Source organism: Triturus cristatus, chromosome 5_1 (genome assembly GCF_964204655.1).
Source record: "Triturus cristatus chromosome 5_1, aTriCri1.1, whole genome shotgun sequence".
Classification (NCBI taxonomy): domain Eukaryota; kingdom Metazoa; phylum Chordata; class Amphibia; order Caudata; family Salamandridae; genus Triturus; species Triturus cristatus.
Window position 1 is genome coordinate 395,144,007 of NC_140587.1, and position 17,678 is coordinate 395,161,684.

The 17,678-nt window shown below is 47.1% G+C and overlaps 1 protein-coding gene across 2 annotated transcripts in view; it reads left to right on the plus strand.

The window, feature by feature from the left end:
* Window positions 1–17,678, plus strand: part of LRP12 (LDL receptor related protein 12) — a 221,406-nt gene that overhangs the window by 198,832 nt on the left and 4,896 nt on the right. The gene's annotated exons all lie outside the window — the stretch shown is intronic.

Below are 17,678 nucleotides of genomic sequence, written 5' to 3' on the forward strand. Positions count from 1 at the left end.
TTGCATTCACACTCGAGCATAGGTGTATCCGCCGACGCTGACCTTCAGGGACCATTTTCATTGGGGGAACACGCCTGGTAGGTGTAGCAGTGTGCGACCTATCTGGTTTAACTTTATATTCAGGCTCCCTTGAGCCGGTGGAGTCGACGGACTCATGGTTACGCACCTGCGCGCTACGAGAGGTACTAGACCTGATACGATTTTAGCAGCTTACACAGCAACCCCACACATTTTCCTACTCCCTGCTGACGAGAGGCAACTACCTCGAAACACGTGTCCAGGGATGGCACACGCCACGCATACTTGCATTCACACTCGAGCATAGGTGTATCCGCCGACGCTGACCTTCAGGGACCATTTTCATTGGGGGAACACGCCTGGTAGGTGTAGCAGTGTGCGACCTATCTGGTTTAACTTTATATTCAGGCTCCCTTGAGCCGGTGGAGTCGACGGACTCATGGTTACGCACCTGCGCGCTACGAGAGGTACTAGACCTGATACGATTTTAGCAGCTTACACAGCAACCCCACACATTTTCCTACTCCCTGCTGACGAGAGGCAACTACCTCGAAACACGTGTCCAGGGATGGCACACGCCACGCATACTTGCATTCACACTCGAGCATAGGTGTATCCGCCGACGCTGACCTTCAGGGACCATTTTCATTGGGGGAACACGCCTGGTAGGTGTAGCAGTGTGCGACCTATCTGGTTTAACTTTATATTCAGGCTCCCTTGAGCCGGTGGAGTCGACGGACTCATGGTTACGCACCTGCGCGCTACGAGAGGTACTAGACCTGATACGATTTTAGCAGCTTACACAGCAACCCCACACATTTTCCTACTCCCTGCTGACGAGAGGCAACTACCTCGAAACACGTGTCCAGGGATGGCACACGCCACGCATACTTGCATTCACACTCGAGCATAGGTGTATCCGCCGACGCTGACCTTCAGGGACCATTTTCATTGGGGGAACACGCCTGGTAGGTGTAGCAGTGTGCGACCTATCTGGTTTAACTTTATATTCAGGCTCCCTTGAGCCGGTGGAGTCGACGGACTCATGGTTACGCACCTGCGCGCTACGAGAGGTACTAGACCTGATACGATTTTAGCAGCTTACACAGCAACCCCACACATTTTCCTACTCCCTGCTGACGAGAGGCAACTACCTCGAAACACGTGTCCAGGGATGGCACACGCCACGCATACTTGCATTCACACTCGAGCATAGGTGTATCCGCCGACGCTGACCTTCAGGGACCATTTTCATTGGGGGAACACGCCTGGTAGGTGTAGCAGTGTGCGACCTATCTGGTTTAACTTTATATTCAGGCTCCCTTGAGCCGGTGGAGTCGACGGACTCATGGTTACGCACCTGCGCGCTACGAGAGGTACTAGACCTGATACGATTTTAGCAGCTTACACAGCAACCCCACACATTTTCCTACTCCCTGCTGACGAGAGGCAACTACCTCGAAACACGTGTCCAGGGATGGCACACGCCACGCATACTTGCATTCACACTCGAGCATAGGTGTATCCGCCGACGCTGACCTTCAGGGACCATTTTCATTGGGGGAACACGCCTGGTAGGTGTAGCAGTGTGCGACCTATCTGGTTTAACTTTATATTCAGGCTCCCTTGAGCCGGTGGAGTCGACGGACTCATGGTTACGCACCTGCGCGCTACGAGAGGTACTAGACCTGATACGATTTTAGCAGCTTACACAGCAACCCCACACATTTTCCTACTCCCTGCTGACGAGAGGCAACTACCTCGAAACACGTGTCCAGGGATGGCACACGCCACGCATACTTGCATTCACACTCGAGCATAGGTGTATCCGCCGACGCTGACCTTCAGGGACCATTTTCATTGGGGGAACACGCCTGGTAGGTGTAGCAGTGTGCGACCTATCTGGTTTAACTTTATATTCAGGCTCCCTTGAGCCGGTGGAGTCGACGGACTCATGGTTACGCACCTGCGCGCTACGAGAGGTACTAGACCTGATACGATTTTAGCAGCTTACACAGCAACCCCACACATTTTCCTACTCCCTGCTGACGAGAGGCAACTACCTCGAAACACGTGTCCAGGGATGGCACACGCCACGCATACTTGCATTCACACTCGAGCATAGGTGTATCCGCCGACGCTGACCTTCAGGGACCATTTTCATTGGGGGAACACGCCTGGTAGGTGTAGCAGTGTGCGACCTATCTGGTTTAACTTTATATTCAGGCTCCCTTGAGCCGGTGGAGTCGACGGACTCATGGTTACGCACCTGCGCGCTACGAGAGGTACTAGACCTGATACGATTTTAGCAGCTTACACAGCAACCCCACACATTTTCCTACTCCCTGCTGACGAGAGGCAACTACCTCGAAACACGTGTCCAGGGATGGCACACGCCACGCATACTTGCATTCACACTCGAGCATAGGTGTATCCGCCGACGCTGACCTTCAGGGACCATTTTCATTGGGGGAACACGCCTGGTAGGTGTAGCAGTGTGCGACCTATCTGGTTTAACTTTATATTCAGGCTCCCTTGAGCCGGTGGAGTCGACGGACTCATGGTTACGCACCTGCGCGCTACGAGAGGTACTAGACCTGATACGATTTTAGCAGCTTACACAGCAACCCCACACATTTTCCTACTCCCTGCTGACGAGAGGCAACTACCTCGAAACACGTGTCCAGGGATGGCACACGCCACGCATACTTGCATTCACACTCGAGCATAGGTGTATCCGCCGACGCTGACCTTCAGGGACCATTTTCATTGGGGGAACACGCCTGGTAGGTGTAGCAGTGTGCGACCTATCTGGTTTAACTTTATATTCAGGCTCCCTTGAGCCGGTGGAGTCGACGGACTCATGGTTACGCACCTGCGCGCTACGAGAGGTACTAGACCTGATACGATTTTAGCAGCTTACACAGCAACCCCACACATTTTCCTACTCCCTGCTGACGAGAGGCAACTACCTCGAAACACGTGTCCAGGGATGGCACACGCCACGCATACTTGCATTCACACTCGAGCATAGGTGTATCCGCCGACGCTGACCTTCAGGGACCATTTTCATTGGGGGAACACGCCTGGTAGGTGTAGCAGTGTGCGACCTATCTGGTTTAACTTTATATTCAGGCTCCCTTGAGCCGGTGGAGTCGACGGACTCATGGTTACGCACCTGCGCGCTACGAGAGGTACTAGACCTGATACGATTTTAGCAGCTTACACAGCAACCCCACACATTTTCCTACTCCCTGCTGACGAGAGGCAACTACCTCGAAACACGTGTCCAGGGATGGCACACGCCACGCATACTTGCATTCACACTCGAGCATAGGTGTATCCGCCGACGCTGACCTTCAGGGACCATTTTCATTGGGGGAACACGCCTGGTAGGTGTAGCAGTGTGCGACCTATCTGGTTTAACTTTATATTCAGGCTCCCTTGAGCCGGTGGAGTCGACGGACTCATGGTTACGCACCTGCGCGCTACGAGAGGTACTAGACCTGATACGATTTTAGCAGCTTACACAGCAACCCCACACATTTTCCTACTCCCTGCTGACGAGAGGCAACTACCTCGAAACACGTGTCCAGGGATGGCACACGCCACGCATACTTGCATTCACACTCGAGCATAGGTGTATCCGCCGACGCTGACCTTCAGGGACCATTTTCATTGGGGGAACACGCCTGGTAGGTGTAGCAGTGTGCGACCTATCTGGTTTAACTTTATATTCAGGCTCCCTTGAGCCGGTGGAGTCGACGGACTCATGGTTACGCACCTGCGCGCTACGAGAGGTACTAGACCTGATACGATTTTAGCAGCTTACACAGCAACCCCACACATTTTCCTACTCCCTGCTGACGAGAGGCAACTACCTCGAAACACGTGTCCAGGGATGGCACACGCCACGCATACTTGCATTCACACTCGAGCATAGGTGTATCCGCCGACGCTGACCTTCAGGGACCATTTTCATTGGGGGAACACGCCTGGTAGGTGTAGCAGTGTGCGACCTATCTGGTTTAACTTTATATTCAGGCTCCCTTGAGCCGGTGGAGTCGACGGACTCATGGTTACGCACCTGCGCGCTACGAGAGGTACTAGACCTGATACGATTTTAGCAGCTTACACAGCAACCCCACACATTTTCCTACTCCCTGCTGACGAGAGGCAACTACCTCGAAACACGTGTCCAGGGATGGCACACGCCACGCATACTTGCATTCACACTCGAGCATAGGTGTATCCGCCGACGCTGACCTTCAGGGACCATTTTCATTGGGGGAACACGCCTGGTAGGTGTAGCAGTGTGCGACCTATCTGGTTTAACTTTATATTCAGGCTCCCTTGAGCCGGTGGAGTCGACGGACTCATGGTTACGCACCTGCGCGCTACGAGAGGTACTAGACCTGATACGATTTTAGCAGCTTACACAGCAACCCCACACATTTTCCTACTCCCTGCTGACGAGAGGCAACTACCTCGAAACACGTGTCCAGGGATGGCACACGCCACGCATACTTGCATTCACACTCGAGCATAGGTGTATCCGCCGACGCTGACCTTCAGGGACCATTTTCATTGGGGGAACACGCCTGGTAGGTGTAGCAGTGTGCGACCTATCTGGTTTAACTTTATATTCAGGCTCCCTTGAGCCGGTGGAGTCGACGGACTCATGGTTACGCACCTGCGCGCTACGAGAGGTACTAGACCTGATACGATTTTAGCAGCTTACACAGCAACCCCACACATTTTCCTACTCCCTGCTGACGAGAGGCAACTACCTCGAAACACGTGTCCAGGGATGGCACACGCCACGCATACTTGCATTCACACTCGAGCATAGGTGTATCCGCCGACGCTGACCTTCAGGGACCATTTTCATTGGGGGAACACGCCTGGTAGGTGTAGCAGTGTGCGACCTATCTGGTTTAACTTTATATTCAGGCTCCCTTGAGCCGGTGGAGTCGACGGACTCATGGTTACGCACCTGCGCGCTACGAGAGGTACTAGACCTGATACGATTTTAGCAGCTTACACAGCAACCCCACACATTTTCCTACTCCCTGCTGACGAGAGGCAACTACCTCGAAACACGTGTCCAGGGATGGCACACGCCACGCATACTTGCATTCACACTCGAGCATAGGTGTATCCGCCGACGCTGACCTTCAGGGACCATTTTCATTGGGGGAACACGCCTGGTAGGTGTAGCAGTGTGCGACCTATCTGGTTTAACTTTATATTCAGGCTCCCTTGAGCCGGTGGAGTCGACGGACTCATGGTTACGCACCTGCGCGCTACGAGAGGTACTAGACCTGATACGATTTTAGCAGCTTACACAGCAACCCCACACATTTTCCTACTCCCTGCTGACGAGAGGCAACTACCTCGAAACACGTGTCCAGGGATGGCACACGCCACGCATACTTGCATTCACACTCGAGCATAGGTGTATCCGCCGACGCTGACCTTCAGGGACCATTTTCATTGGGGGAACACGCCTGGTAGGTGTAGCAGTGTGCGACCTATCTGGTTTAACTTTATATTCAGGCTCCCTTGAGCCGGTGGAGTCGACGGACTCATGGTTACGCACCTGCGCGCTACGAGAGGTACTAGACCTGATACGATTTTAGCAGCTTACACAGCAACCCCACACATTTTCCTACTCCCTGCTGACGAGAGGCAACTACCTCGAAACACGTGTCCAGGGATGGCACACGCCACGCATACTTGCATTCACACTCGAGCATAGGTGTATCCGCCGACGCTGACCTTCAGGGACCATTTTCATTGGGGGAACACGCCTGGTAGGTGTAGCAGTGTGCGACCTATCTGGTTTAAATGGGTAAGTGGCAGTTGTAAGTTTAAAGAAGAATGAGCCCTCCCAGTGGACCCTGAAGAAACCCCGTGGACAACAGAAGGTTGGCCAGCCACCCCACCCATGGATACCTTATTAACCAGGACACCTGGACCAGGGAAGCCAGGTGCATAGGTGTGAAGTGGCGTCAGAAACCGCCATCGAACTCAATGAAGGACTTCAGGAAGATGGCGCTGCTGGAGATGGTGAAAATGTCCGGAAAAGACCCAACCTGGATCCAGCCGACCTGGGCAAAAATCGCCCTATTTCACTCCTTCCTGGAATCAGCAAGATAGCGGAGAAACACGCTTACCACACCCTCTCTGAATTTCTTGAAACCAACCGTGTTCTCCACCCCTCTCAAACGGGCTTCCGCTGCTGTCAAGGGATGGAAACCGCCATACTAGCAGTGGTGAGAGAAACTAGAAAAATTCTTGATGCAGGAGGGGCAGCAGCCATAATCCTCCTCGACCTGAGCGCGGCCTTGGACCGTGTCTTGGTTCACCGCCTCAGGAGCGCAGGAGTGACCGGAACAGCTCTATTATTGCTACAATTCTTCCTAGAAGGAAGATTTTACCAGGTCTTTGAAGGCGGTGCCAACTCACAGCCCATCCCCTTACAGTGCGGAGTCCCACAGGGCTCTTCGTTGAGCCCCACTCTTTTTAATGTTTACATGGCCCCGCTGGCAGATGTTGTATCCCCCTTTGGGATTCACATGGTGACATACGCTGACGACAAACACATGGTCATAGCTCTGAGCCACCCCAAACAGCAGACTAATGACCTCCTTTCCTGCCTTGAGGAAGTCGCCAAGTGGATGCGATTTTCCCACTTGAAACCTAATGGTGAAAAGACCGAACACATGATCCTCGGCAATTCTCGAAGTTTTCTACCAAGCACCATGTGACCTTCCTCTAGGATCCGGTGCAGACTCCCAAGACAGAGATTATAAAAGTCTGGGAATCTAGCTAGACCAGGACTTAACTTTCATAGTACAGGCTAGGAAGACTGCTGCTGCATGCTATGGCCTGCTGAGAATGATTCGTAAAATCCTCCCCCTCCTACCTTTCCAAGCAAAAACTTTACTGATCCAGGCTCTAAATGCCCTTTACTTAGGTGCCCCCAGTGATCGCGAAATTGCAGGTCGGACAAAATTGTGCAGCGAGGCTACTTACTGAGACACCATATCGATGCTCAGCAAGGTCCACTCTACGCTCTCTCCACTGGCTCCCGATGCAAGAGAGAATCAACTTTAAGGCCCTCTGCAAAGCCCATAAGTCTCTGGATGGGCATGGACCCCACATCAACAAAACCATGATTCGCCCCTACAGGGCGAACCGAAATCTCCGCTCAGATGAACTTCACCTTGCTGTGGTCCCTAGGATTAAGAAGGCCAGAAGTGGCAGGCTGCTTTTCTCATTCAATGCCTCCAGACTATGGAATGCCCTTCCGCTGAACCTCCATAGGAAACCAAATCACCTGATGTTCCGAAAACAACTAAAGACCTGGCTTTTCCCCTAGGGTATCGGTCCTCTAGTTACGGCTTAAGCACTGGGATGCTTCCGAGTAGCCATGCGCTATACAAATGCCAATTCAATTCAAGATGTGAAGAACCTGCAAGCAGAAGGGACACAGAGTCTATGCCACTTAAAAGTGACCAGGAGGCCCAAAAGACGAATGCCCACCGATGTTGAGTGTTACAGGAGAGCTGACAGTGACCTTGAAACTGTAGTTGTGTGGACCAGGTGATGCTGTAGAAGACCAGGAGCTGTACACAAGCTGTCCCTTTTCGGATGTTGAGAGTTGAGGGCTTGGTGTCCGGCGGGAGCATAAACAAGCTTTGGCAACTGCAACCAACTTGGAAGTTGAAGAAGATGCAATGCCGGAACCAGCATGGTCCAGGAGACTCACCACAAGCAGGGGAGTCAGGCCCGAGCAAACAGAGGAGCCCAAAGAATTCAAGGATGACCCTCAAGAGGACCCCCAGGCCGGAGGCACCTCGAGCAGCTCACCAAAGATGCAGGCCCACGATGCAAGTAATGTGGCGAGGACAAAGATCTTGTTCACTAGAGATGCCTGAGGTTGAGGCTAATTGGGGCCCGTAGATCTTGGTGTAAGGAAGCCAACAAGCCTTTGTAACTGCAAGTCGACGCAGTGCATGGATTCAGTTCCTGAGGCTCCGACGAGGGATTCTGGCCTCAAACGTGGTGAGAAGACAGGACAGGCCTTGAGAGATGAGAGGAACCAGCACCTGTGTTACTGAGCTTTTCAGAGTCCGTGGGAGCCCAGGATCAGCAGACCGGTCTGCTTAGTTGCGGTGCCTGCAGATGCAGGGAAGTGACTCCTTCACTTCAAAGGAGATTCCTTCAGGTGTCTTGGATGCCCACAGGCCTTGGAAGGTTTTTGTATGGTGCACAGTGCACAGGCACGGACGTTGCAGCAGACAAGCCGGGCAAGGAGATCAGGAGCAGCAGGAGTCTGCCTCGTTGCTGCCTTGATGCCCAGAGCAAAGTCCAGAGTGCCCAGACGGTTGAAGAATAAGTGGTATCTGAAATGAATCTTGTCCCTCGACTAAACTAGGGACCCACCCACGTGTAAGCCCTTAAATACCCTATCTTTTGTAAGTGGTGCTAGCACCAACTCACATAGGCTGCAATGGCAGGCCTGTAATTACAAATTGAGTGGTCTCCCTGGTGTGGCATAATTCATGCATCAGCCCATGGGGGACCCTGGGGTACCTATTCCCTGTGTACCTTAGTACCATATACTAGGGACTGATAAGGTTACACCAGTGTCCAATCTGGGATGTACCGAAGTACTTAACAAACCAATTTAGGGGAGAAAGCACAGAGGCTGAGGTCCTGGTTATCAGGATCCCAGCCAGACTAGTCAGAAACAGCATTACATCATCAAGCAAAAAGTGGGGGTAACCATAAAAGCAGATCCTTCTTTCCTACACTTACCATTAAGACAGTATCCCTCATTGCCATCACCTCGGCACGACGTGTGAGTGAGCTTCAGGCACTTAGTGTCACTCCACCATTTACTACCTTTCATCCCAGACTAACTGATTCTGCGGATTAGGGCTTCCTTTCTGCCAAAGATCATGATGCCATTCCACATTGGTCAAACCATCTCGCTGCCGCCATTCTGTGCTCTGCCTCATCCCTCTAAAGAAGAGGAGAGACTCTATCACTGGGACCCCAAGAGAGCACTGAGCTTCTGCATAGATTTTACAAAAGACCACAAGGTGGACGATCAGCTCTTTGTGGAGTTATCTTTAGTGAGAAAAAGCAAGGCAGTTCAGAAGATAACCATCTCCCACTGCATCGTGCTGTACATTAAGATATGCTACATAATGGCCATAAAGCAGATTCCAGAAGGACTGCATGCTCAGTCTACCATGGCTAAAATATTTTACCACTGCACTGGCAAGCGGGGTTCCTGTCCTAGACATTTGCCATGCAGCTAGATTGGTGCCCCCTCCATACTCGCTCAGTCAGTTATTTGTTGAGCGCTGCTGATCACCTTTGAGGGCATCCTGGCGTGGGGGGGTGAGGCAGGGTGCTGGCAGTTGTCAGTCGAACATCCAGGTTTTTAGGCCATCTCTGAACTTCTGTAGGGAGGGTAGGGCGGGTGCAGTTCGGAAGTGGAGTGGGAGGCCATTCCAGGTCTTGGCGTCTAGGTAGGAGAAGGTGCGGCCACCATGTCTGCTTTTGTGGAAGCGGGCGTGTGGGTGAAGGAAAGGGCGATGAAGTGTAATTGTCTGCTGGGTTGGTGGAAGTTCAGTCTGTGGTTCAGGTAGGCTGGTCTTTTGTTATGCAGGGCCTTGTAGGTGTGGGTCAGTAGTTCGAACTGGCATCATTTTGGGATGGGGAGCCAGTGGAGCGCTCTGAGGTGGAGGAGCTGTGACCTCTTCTCTGATGTGAGCCTGATTGCATCATTTTGGATGGTTTGCAGTCTGCTCCGTAGTTGTGAGGTGATGCCCAGGTAGAGGGAGTTTCCGTAGTCCAGCCAGCTGGTGATGAGGGCTTGAGTGATGGTGCATCTGGTGTTGGTGGGGAGCCATTTTTTTCGGAGTATGCAGTGGGTGAGGAAGCAAGCTGAGGAGACAGCGTTTATCTGCTTGTTGTCGATTATGATGCTCTGTCCTCCAGAAATGGGTGGTCGAACACGCACTACTGAGTGAACGGGTTGTTGGATTGTTGCGTGCCTCAGAGGTGTCCCTCTCTGGTCAAGGAGTGTAACGAAATCGTAAAAAGGTAGCGTCTCCTGATTAGAAGACGTCCCCCTGAGCACAGCTAGAAACCCGCGTTGGCGAAATATATACGGTCTGTTGCAATTTATACAAAAAATGTAAATCTTGAATACTCATGATGAGCTTGTGAAGATGTTACTCATGATTCGATATTCGATTTTTCATATCGAAACCTGATGATATGGGCTCAGATGAAACTCACGAATTTCAATAATTTCCCCCGATGCATTTCGGGCAATATTAGCCCTTCGTCAGGGGAAGATAACTGTAAAGAAGTAAGCAATTATATTTTGAGAAAACCAAACCGGGAGATTCACATGCCTTCACCTCCACCCGTGTGAATGATAAGGTATGAATCACTATGTGTGCATGAAGCGCAACACACGTAAAACACAATGTAGTGAGCATTGTTAACTAAGTGGAAAAAAATACAGTACTGCATATGACCATCAATTAATCAGTGTACATTCATGCTGCTAAAATGCTGTGCGAACCAAAACAAGTGGAGTACATTAGGGTGCAGCAGATTATTTAAGAAACGTGATAAGATTAGCTGGAATGTATATAGTATTGGCCAGCGTGGTGAAAAGCAGGTGTGTCGGTGAAGGCGCAGTGCCCAAGGTCAACGGATCATTCTCTAAGTGTGCAACGGTATCTGGCGTGAGTGTAAAAAGACTAATGGTGACTGAATAGAGATTTAAAGGAACATTCAATGCTAATAAGAAGTCGCTGCATGCAAACCATTCAACTTGCGTGGACGAAATTGTGGTGATTCGCATCTGATGGCGGCAAGGAAGCACCTGTGTGGGGGGCAGGAAGTTAGTAAAATAGGGTGTGAGTGGCAGGAAGTTAGTAAAATAAGGTGTGAGTGGTGAAGAAGGACTAGATTAATGGGAAGTGCAAGCACACGGGTTCGGACGCCATCTTGACACGTGTTAAGAGTAACATTAAAATACAAACGTTGAACTCAATGCGTGTATGAAATACAATGATCAAGCATGATGGTTTAAAGCATAAAAAACTAATATAAAAGCGGCGACATAATAAAGCATCAGTAAAAAATTAGTGTGGAAAAAGATGAGTAAAGATAGGAAAATCCAGTGCTTCAACCCGAACTGTTCAAGGACAAGACTTATTCTGCGCCTGTGCATCAGGCGGTGCAACATGTTCTGATATAAAAGATAGATGAAGAAATGGTATGGAAAATAATGACTTGAAGTGAAAGTGAAAGGTGCAACACCTATCCCAAAGTACTCAAGGCTAAAACGTGTTTTGTACGAATGATCTAAGGGTGGGGCACAGCCATTAAGTGTGAGAAAGAGAATATCCTGGTTTGAGTCTTTATATGTATTGCTTTTGTATTTATTCAAAAGGTGAGGAATCTACAGCTAGAAGTATCTATCAGAAGAACAAGTTTCTTACCTTTGGTAAAACACTTTCTGGTAGAGACTATATCTAGCTGCATATTACTGACCAATCCTCCCTGTTCTGTGATTGCCCTGTATCCATTATTCAGATCCCAAGTCTAGGAATCTGCACGCTATGCACCAGTTTGCTATTGGGGCTCTGTATATGGGGGCAGAGACAGTATCGAAAGCAACTGACGTCAGCACGCCAGAGTTGCTCCTATATAGGCCTGCGCGTAATTTCCGCAGTGAAACGGCACATATAGGTACTGATAAAAAGTTTCTGGATCCAATCTGAAGACTGGGGGAATATTCAAAACGGGAGAAAACTGAGCCTGGAAATATCGAATGTTTACGTGGACTCATCTAGCACGTAACGACCGTTAACACTTTCAGAAACAGTTTGAAATGTTCTTAACATGATCAACTTTACTCCTATATTACAGGACAGACATTCTTGACCAAGCTCTAGTAGTCTGCCACTGAATTACACGTTTTAAATTTCAAAAGTTAACTTGATCTTGACTGCGTATCCTGTGTAAACCACCAGATGGCACTGAAGTCTTACATTTCAAAAACAAAACGCTGCTTTGCGCAGAAGGCGATGATGTGCTGGCCTTTACGTAGCACTATCATTCAGTTGTAAAGTAACCTCTGGTTCTAATGAACAGTTAAATGGCAGTATCGCTTTGGAGCTCTTGTCAGGTGAAAATGATGATCATTCTTTCTTTCGAATCTATCACTGCTTGCAGTTTATTCTCCCATTTATTTCTTAGCACTGATATATATAGGAGCGTTTACATCAATCACAATATACATGCACGTCATGCTTGTTACATTCGTTTTTGCCTACGGCACGTTGCATGGTAAAAATAAGCAAGGTCTGCAGACTGTGTTCTGGTTCCTCTGTCAAAAGCAGGTCAAAAACTATAGAATGGGGGCTCCCGGATATACACTCTGCCCATGTCTAAGGCGAGAACTGCCAATCGCCTTGGAAAACTCTGACAGCCTTTCCCATGCTCACACAGCCTCCTGAGTAGTTGCGTACGAGTCATTCTGTCAAAATCCCGCGTAGTTTTATTACATCATCTCCGCGATTTTAGGTCCACTCGATGCCGTATGGTCTTTGTGTGGTGACGATTTTTCAGCTGAAACTTGTATGGCGGGCGGCCTTTTTTTAGTATTTCCTGTATGATCACAGCTACTTGAGCCAAATGGCAAGGTTCCAGCATTAACACATTATTTACCGAAACCCTTTTTTTCTGTTTGGGGCATTTTTTTATTCAAAACTTCATAACTTTACTTCATTTAGACCTAATTAATCGCGCCTCGTTTAACCTCACAAAGATGAATACTACATTCATGCTCTCTGTATTTATTTAGGGCTTCATCCCGGAGTTGATCTAAGTAATGAAAATATAACTGCTAATAATAAAGTTTATTTCCGGTTTTCATAAGATATCTAAACTATAGTGAATACTCTTAGTTATCTGTTCATAATCTGACAATTAATGAAAGAAACAAGGTCACAAAAATGCAGTTAACTCAGATGCACGTCTGTCATGGGTGTAAAATTTCCCCAACTATTCCTCATTCATTATGTTTACAATCATAAGTAAAGTAATTTGCGTATATATTTGAAAACACAAACTAGTAAACATTTTCATTTTTTCCCCAAAAAGGTGTCCTGTAATAATGCAAACATGTTTTTATTTTATATTCAGTTATTTTGCAGACAACACCAACTAACATTTCCACAATTACCATTATTTAGACTTTCCAAAATAGCTTCAATTGAAGATATGTTATAGCATCAGATTTGTAACTGTTGGTTTAATTTGGCTTCTTTGTGTAGTGCTTCTTCGTGGCTGTGCCTCAAACTCCAGCAAGATTAAGAATACAGGGAGAATGTTTTTTCTATTGTTTGACCATAATGTGTCCTCTCACAAGCCTCAGAAAAGGACCAACCCATTGAAAATAAATTATAAAAAAATGCTGTAGAAACATCAGTACCTATAACATTATATTGTCAGTGTGCTGTGTTGCACCTATATATGACTACCTTCCTCTGACTTTTCTTTCAATTACAAACTGGAAATATCCAAAAATCTTGCACTCAAGAAGAATCTTTGGGAAGGACTCTTTTTGTAATTTTTTTTTAACAAAAGCTAACCATTGTTGCTAAACAAAACATTGATCCATGTTTTATTTGTCGTGGTTTTGAAGACTAGAAGTTGTGACTTAAAGCATGAAAAATAAAGTATGACATTGTTGATGGATGTGCAAATGGACTTAAAAGTACCAGTAAGACAAGAGTGACATTGATGTGTGGAATGTCCCGTACAAATATATCCAGTCTGGGGACAAGAAGAACCGACAAATTATTTAAAAACATGAAAAACTAAACTCCTATTCAAATGTATCTCTACCAAGGAATTTGATACAGTTCTGCATTACTCCACTGATTCCAGTAGAATCGATATGAAACCTACGGGTTGATTATGGTTTTCAAGATAGGAAAAGGCCGGCACAGCAGCCATTATGATGCATGTACTCTTGTAATATTACACTTTAAGGCCTAACAGTTGGCTTGTGTTTGCCTTCTTGGCGCTAGCACTACTAACAGCAATGAATAATAGCCAGAATAAGCCAAATTGGAAATTTAAGCACAGGAAAATCAGAGTTGATCTTGCGAAGCCGTATCAGTATAGCATAGCAAGAAAAAAAATCGTCCCAGCACTGCATACTTAGAGGTGATGAGTAATTCCCTTCAAGGGTCAAGTGGCCCCTTAGCACGGGAATTGTTTTCGGGAAATTGTTAGCTATTGCCTGTTAAATGTCCGTGCTTTGAATCACTCAGAGAGAAGACGAAACATAGCCTGTCATCCGAAGATGCGCTTACAGTGACTGGATCGATTCAATTGTATTTAATTCCATTTACTTCATCTTCCAGCATTACTGCCCAAGCAGTATTGATACATTCCATGTAGAACGGTTGCAAAACACTAAGGGCCTCATGTAGGTAGCCAAATACCGGTCGGTAACGGCCGAAATTCGGTAAATATCCCGTTACCGACCGGTATTGAGGCACTTGAGATGTAGGTGGCTGATTTCTGGATTCGGTATTTACCGAATCGGAAATTAAAGAAATCGGTAAAATACCGATTCGGTAAATTACCGAATCCAGAAATGCTATGTAGGGGGCACTCAAGTGAGTGCATTATTGGTGTCTGGATTCGTTATTTACCACCAACTACAAGTTGATGGTAAATGACGAATACCTTTCAAAAAGCATTTTTGTGCTATTTGTAAAGTGCCATGTGGCAGACATACATTCCCTTAGGGCATGTATGTGCGCCACATGTGCACACATGCACGAATCAGGGGTGCAACAGGCTGTCGATGTGACACCCTGCCACCCATGATAATGCCTCCCCTATTACCGATTCGGTATTTACCGAATCGGTAATAGTAACTGGCTTCCCATTCATTCCTATGGGCCTCCAGGCCCATAGGAATGAATGGGAAGGGATGCATTATTACCGATTCGGTACATACCGATTCATAAATACCGATATTTACCGAATCGGTAATAATTACCGATTATTTACCTACATACTATTTACCGATTCATAAATACTGAATCGGTAAAATTCGGTATTTATAAATCGGTAAATAGTATGTGACCTACATGAGGCCCTAAATGTGCAAATAAATGTAGCAGCATGAAGTGAACAGAAATTCAACAGCGACATGTATGTGCATTTTTTACAGGTGCCAAAAGATGAGAGGGTAGAGGGACAGACCAGAGAGGAATGGGAATAGATTGACATATTATAGGACCCAGTAGAGGATCTGAAGTGAGACTGAGCATAAGGGAAACAGAAAGGAATATGAGAATTTGTGTAGAGGAAAACCACATTTATGGCGAGGAGTAAAACGTAATCATGAAAGTGAGAAAGGAGCAGTGGAAATAGGAACATTTGACGCGACGTTAGAGATAAGCCTCGGGGCAGAATTCCGGAGAGTGGCAGTCCATCCAGGTATTGAGATCATACAGCAAGGATAATATAATCTGTATTTGAGGGGGAGAAAACGGACCAATAGAAGGGCGTTGGAGCCATGAGGTAGTAATTTATGAAAGAGCAGTTTAAAAGTAAAAAGGCAAGAGTAATCGATGAAGAATGAAGGTATTCAGTATGTGGAAACATAAGCAAGTGGTGCATTTTTCTAAAGTAATTCAAATTAAAAAGAAATATATACAACAGCAGGAATGTCATTCACCAGAGATAAATATAAGTAAGCCGGAACGTTGTTACCACTGCTACTGGAGGCGGGTGTACTTTATTGTGGGCTGGCTACGTCTCCAGTGTCCAAGTAATGTTTTCAAAAAGGAAGGAGTTGAGATTCAGCCAGTGTTGCTGTCGCCAATAGAAGGTGGCCATTGAAAAGAATTGACTGATAGGCTGTCACATCAGCTGCTGGTAAGCCGAAAGGGATTTGATGTGCCAGTAGGTGAATGGTGGATGGATGAATGGGGAGTATAATGAGAGATCCAACCATTAATGTGTCCGGCTGTTAGAAGTAGGAAGAAGCACTTTTAGGTTTTACATTTTTACTCAATTTGATTCATCAGATTTTGGTCGCAAGCTTAACGATATGAAAAGGTATTACGACCTGATTTGTTTATGTATATCAATTGAGAAATCCAGAAAGATGCTTCTTTTGTTTAGTACACAAGGATATCCTGCCCATAATGCCATACTACATGTTTATTGCATGAATTTCCACAATTCCATAGAATTTACACCTGTAAACCTACAGAAATCCACTGCTAGCCGCAGTTGGCTTACCATCCACAGTCCCCACGAATTCTTCAGACAAAAGTGGTGACCCACCACTTCTATGGGTTTGGCGAGGCCTGTTTGATGAGAAAAAGCAAAAAATTGAGTCTTAAGTATTGTTCCTACTACACAATTACCATTCAGATAATGTTTTTGTAGTTACTGGCTCAGTGGAGCGCAGCACTCAATGAAATCTTATCAACCCGTTTGTGAAACACAAGCCCTCCAGTCTGCGCCGCCCGCTGCGGAGACATGCCAGGGGAGGTGGTGTTTTCTTTATCTAGGACATTGGGAGCTGCGTATGTGTCAAGTGGGTTACCGACCCAAGTACCTCATGTTATTTTGGTATTTCCAGGCGTTCTAGGGGATTTCAGCTTCTCTTCGGAATGAAATGCAAGAGTAAAAATACCCGGGGGTGGCGGGGGGTGGGGGTCGCCAATAGTTCCCTTAAATATTTGTCCATGGGTTATTAATTCCCAGATAACCTACCTAACCAAGGTAAGTAGGTGCTTGAGTCACGGGCCCCAGAGAAGGAGTAGCCAGTTTAGATTTCTCATTTGGCGAGTGGAAGTCTCCTCTTATTCTGGCACCCCTCATACCAGGTGACTGAGGGAGAAGAGGGAGACCGTGTGGATAAGAGCCCAGAGGGGCCAACACCTGCATGCTGTGGAGGAAGCAGCACTGGCGCTGCAATGGAGGGAGGGGTTTGTGTCCGTCACTGGTGCACGCAGCAAGTGTCTCATTTCTCTCCTCCTAGCTTGCTGCCAGGACAGGCCGAATATACTGTGGCTCCCAAGTAAATATTACTAAAGAGATTTTCAATACATTTTCACTTTATTTTACGCATTAAAAAACGTCAATACATGCTGAAATGTTCGCATTGTAAGCTTTTCTTATGAGTCATATTAATGTTTTTCCATAAACGTTAACGAGAAATACATCATATGTTTCATTACATCTTGCAATAAGTTCAATATTTTAGACCTTAAAATTAGAGATAAACGGTGATAACAGAACGGCATCTTTAAAAAAGTTATTTGTCGCAAACACGAAGTCTCGAAAATGTAACTTTTTCACATATACTCTGCATCCTTTCCGCAGTGATACTAGAGCTTTGAATCTCTTTAATTGTTTTTCTTTCCTATTATCGTTGTATGTTTACTGAATAAAAAAGATTTCAAGCAGAATCTAATGTGGGACTGTCACTTTTCCTGTTTGTCATTCATGTACAGTCTTTGAGCAAAATACTTGCTGAAATTGTCTGTTTTTGTTTATCTAATCTTACT